We start from the raw sequence: 5,000 nt of genomic DNA, 5'->3' as shown, positions 1-5,000 counted from the left end.
AGGTTCCATGCACTGGAAATGCACCAGCAGTGTTTTTGAATTAAATGACATCTGGTTACAGCCTGGGCAGCAGGGTGGTGCAGCAGGTTAGTGTCGCAGTCACACAGCTCCAGGGGCCTGGATTGTGGGTTCAATTCCTGCTCCGGGTGACTGTCTGTGAGGAGTGTGGTGTGTTCTCACTATGTCTGCGTGGGTTTCCTCCAGGTGACTGTCTGTGAGGAGTGTGGTGTGTTCTCTCTGTGTCTGTGTGGGTTTCCTCCGGGTGCTCCGGTTTCCTCCCACAGTCCAAAAACACACGTCGGTAGGTGGATTGGCGACTCAAAAGTGTCCGTAGGTGTGAGTGTGTGAGTGAATGTGTGTGTGTGTGTTGCCCTGTGAAGGACTGGCGCCCCCTCCAGGGTGTATTCCCGCCTTGCGCCCAATGATTCCAGGTAGGCTCTGGACCCACCGCGACCCTGAACTGAATAAGGGTTACAGATAATGAATGAATGAATGAATGAATGGTTACAGCCTCAATATCAGCTAATTTTACAGTTCAGTTGAAAAGTGCCCTCCACAACATGAACGTCAGCTCCAACATACGTTTCTGTGTGTACGTGTCTCATATTGATTGTATTACACAAATAAAATGTCTGTGTGTAACCTCACATGCAAAAACCTTCAAGTTCCACCACGTTAGTTTAGTGCTAACATACTATTGGGAATCCCATAGGAGCGCTAGCTGGAATGACCGTCATCACAGAGAGCTACTAAAGTTGATGGTATGATATACATATGTATGTGTATGTGCATGTAAATGGGTGTGTATACTGTGTGTGTGTGTGTGTGTGTGTGTGTGTGTGTGTGTGTGTGTGTGTGTGAGTTAATGGACACAGCTATCCATGGACTGATAAATAATTCCTGAGCAGTGTTAGAGTGGGCTCTGGGCTGGAATAGGATTTGTCAGGTGATATTGCCTTCCTACTGAGCAGAGGCCACACACACACACACACACACACACACACAGAGAATGGATTCTGCCAAGTTAGTGTCAGGCCTTTCTGTCAGGTTCCTTGGCACTGGAACATCGGTTTGACGTGAATGTGTGTGTGTGTGTGTGTGTAACAGAGAGAGAGAGACTAAACACATTTATGCATTGGTAGTGAATCAAAATGAAAGAAAGCATCTATCTGTGCATGTATGCAGGTGTGTTAGAGTGTGTTAGAGAGTGTGTGTGTGTGTGTGTGTGTGTGTGGACAGATTGACAGAGTGAAATTGAACGTGTAAATGACAGCGCTGCTGGAGTCTGTCCAGATGAGCTTCTATTTACAGAGGAGATTGTTTAGCGGTAAGTCAGGTGTTTCTCTTTGTGTGAGGAGGGTTCTGCATGCTCTACATGGCCAAAAGTTTGAAGACACCCCTGCTAGTGCCCCTACTACCGAGACCCCATTCTAGACTGGCATTTATTTGCACACACATCGTTTGTATAATAGCCATAGAAAAGCACTACCAATAGAATGAGACATGGAGGAGCAGCTGCACATGAGAAGTGTTCCAGTGTCTGGTGTAAAGCCTTCACAGAAGAGTCGAAGCCATTACCGCAGCCAAAGTGCGACACACATACATTTGGTAGAAGAAATGCAGGATGAGGTGTCCAAAAACTTTTGGCCACATTGTGTATGTATGAATGGTGCTTCCCTAAAGAACCCATGAAGAACCATATTCTTCTGGAGTGTGCTGTTAATTAATGGTCTCCATTCTACTAAACCAGTGATAAGAAGCTAGGACATTTCCATTTCCGGATTGTTCTGATAAATACGTGGGGGCCACTACAGTGGGGACCTCTATATTACAGAGTAGATTCATATCATCAACATTACATTAAACTGCTACATTAACATTATATCAACTGCTATATTAAAGGAGACATACCATGAAAAAATCAGTACGTCAGTTCATTTACACATGACTATGGAGATCTGGAGCGCCTACCAACCCCCAAACTGTGAAACAAGACCACCCAGTCAATTATCCCTCCTCTTTGTCTGAGTCTGTCCAATCACAGCGCTGGACCTGTGTTCATGCGAAAGAGCAAAATGATGTTAAACAGATCAAAATACCACAATGAGTGAAGAGAAATAGGTAGAAAACAAGAACAGAAAAGAAAGAGAACTAAGTAAAAATGGCTAAAATCCAGAGCTTCTGATCCTTGTTCTTCATTCCTGGGCTCTTGCGCTGAACTGAGCTGTGGCTCATTCTCATTTAAAGGAACAGGGGCTGAAATCGTTCTGAATAGGGCTGTTTAGACCACTGTGGTGTTTGATCCTTGTGGTATTTTGTGGACCCCAGAACTGTGTTCACTTTTGGAAAAGGGGTATAATATATCTCCTTTAATTGCTTTCAATTTGAGGTCAATGGCATGTTTGGTGTGTTCTCCCTGTGTCGGTGTGAGTTTCCTCCAGGTTTTCCAGTTTACTCCCACAGTCCAAAACCACACGTTGGTTGGTGGACTGGTGACTCAAAAGTGTCCATAGGTGTGTGTGTGTGAGTGAATGTGTGTGTGTCTGTGTTGCACTGTGAAGGACTGGCGCCCCCTCCAGGGCGTGTTCCCACCTTGTGCCCAGTGATTCCGGGTAGGCTCCGGACCCACCACGGCCCTTAACTGGATAAGCGCTTACAGACAATGAACGAATGAATGATTTTAATGGTTGCCCAAGGCAAACTGATACCAAAACAGTCACAGTGCGTAGCTGAGGCTTAGGCTTAGCCATAGCTAGCTTTAGCATTTGCTACAATGGTCAAGGCATTAAAAACAAAAGGAAAAACAAAATATACACCACTAATATTTAACAGACATGGAAGCATTCTACTTAGCAATCAAACATGATGTGCTTATATTAGCTTTAGCATAGCCATAGCCTAGCTGGTTTAGCTACAATAACACAGAACTGTGACAGCAGCTAAATTAATGTTAGCTTGTATCGAGGTAATATTTCTACCTATGAATAACAACAGCTACCTTGAGACTGTAAGCTCTCAAGGCCCGTAAAACTCTTTCCAACCGATATAACGTTAGCTAGCAAGCCAGCTTCTGTGTTAGCTAATGTTGGTGTGTTTTCAAAATGGTTCCCTACTCACTATTCCTTAGATTACTCACTATACAGTGCACTATTACAGGGAACTGTATTCAGGAGGTACACTACCTTAAGGGTTTTAACCAAAAATTGCAGTGTATTATGAGTATCCGTTATCTGCTACCGTACATTGTTTGTACCCTTCTTATCGCTGTGCATTGTGGGATTGTTTGAGTGCACAGAAAACTGTTCACTATGGCTGTGAATAAAATGTATCCCTTATTAGTATTGTGTTATATAGTGAGTACTATAGTTCACTAAGGTGTAACTAGGGAGCCACAGCCATGTTTGCTGTCATGGTGCAACCCCAAAATAGTGCACTATGTAGTAAATAGGGCACAGTTTTGGACAGAGCACTAGTCTGGTAATCAGCTGTCTTACCCCTAGCATTCATGTGTTATATCCTAGGTGTTTAGCATCCCTTTGTTTTTAGACCAAAGAGTTTGGAATAATTAATGTGCTAACTTTCAAAGCAGTTAGCTTCTGCTCAATTCCTCTACGAGTGTAAGAATGAGTAAGTGTATGAAGTGTTATTTCTCACCTTTGCTGTTTCCGTCGGGACCCCTTAATACAGTGCACTCCTCGATGACTCCGTAGGGCTCAAAAAGACGGTAGACGTCCTCCTCCGTCTGCTGCTTGTTCAGCATGCCGACAAACAGCTTCCTGTCCTCTGGAAAACAACGTAAAACAGTGTCAGTCATCTTCCCTCACACTCTCTCCAGCTGTTCTCTGTTTATTTTTCTCCCCAGTGTTAGCCTTCGCCAAGGTCCGCCTACTTCGCAGGTCTATACTTGGGAGAAGTTTATAAAACATGCTTCCTCTACGACATGTAACCTCCCACTCCTGCTTATGCAATGTCCCATGATGGCTTCATGGGCTAAGGAGCGCTAACGTGTGCTATTTGTCCAGCAGTGGGTAACAGAATCCCGTAACTAGCTGAATGTTAGCTAATGCTAGCATCAGCTTGATGAGGACATAATTTTACACATGCAGTGTACCGTGTATGTTTGTATTTACAGGAAACAGAACGCTTGTCCAGTCTCGCAGTGAGAGAATACGTTAGTGGGCTGAGAGTGGATAGGTTAGTGGCTAACACTGCTCTCTCCACTGACACAAGGAGAGGGCCTAAGCCTTTTTTCAGGCCCATTGTACTGTCATGCGCTCCAGGTCATAGTTGGCTATGGCATCGCTGGGAATTTAAACTCTGGTCCCAGCGATAGGACAAAATCTCCTGAGCCGATTGTGCCGCTTGAGAGCCGTAACAAGGTTTTTCTGACTTATAGCTCCGCTGCCAGAGCAGACACAGCAGCCTGCGAGCATCCGAGCGCCTGGACCGGGGGGCTGCTGTAGACTGAGCCAGAGGTTTGGGAACAGAGAGAATACAAGAGAAAGAGAGAGAGAGGGAAAATATTATAGACTAGGCATGGGCCACCTGCCAAATCAATCAGAGCTGACCTACTATAGGAGTGACACACACACACACACACACAGAGAGAGAGAGAGAGAGTGCATCTTTCAATAATCCTCCATTATTCCCCTTTCATGTACACACAATTTTTCATGGCTTACTTGTGTGTAACAGTGTTGGATCCTCATCAGTTGGAGCATGCTGGTGTGTGTGTGTGTGTGTGTGTGTGTGCATCTACATTTTTATTGTTCTCTTGTATTCAGCTTAAAGGGGAATTCCACCAGTTTTTTCTGAATTTCAGCATAATTCAATTGTTCTGAATAAAGTCATTCAAAGTTGTCTGATATGATCCACACCACAGAAGCTTCTCAGCTGGATTCCTCAGTAACAGTGGTGATAGTAACCAGACGTCAGATTTTTGCAGTGAATAATGTATGTAGTCATTTTATTATGTATCCATTATGTGTTTGTGTCTTCAG

At 44.3% G+C, this 5,000-nt stretch overlaps 1 pseudogene; it reads right to left on the bottom strand.

Annotated features, from left to right (window-relative positions):
- LOC136675403 (CUGBP Elav-like family member 5) overlaps positions 1-5,000 on the bottom strand; it is a 185,311-nt pseudogene that overhangs the window by 32,235 nt on the left and 148,076 nt on the right.

This window comes from Hoplias malabaricus, chromosome X1 (genome assembly GCF_029633855.1).
Source record: "Hoplias malabaricus isolate fHopMal1 chromosome X1, fHopMal1.hap1, whole genome shotgun sequence".
Taxonomy (NCBI): Eukaryota; Metazoa; Chordata; class Actinopteri; order Characiformes; family Erythrinidae; genus Hoplias; species Hoplias malabaricus.
The sequence above is the reverse complement of the archived record's forward strand: the minus strand, read 5'-3'. Positions and strand labels throughout refer to the sequence as shown.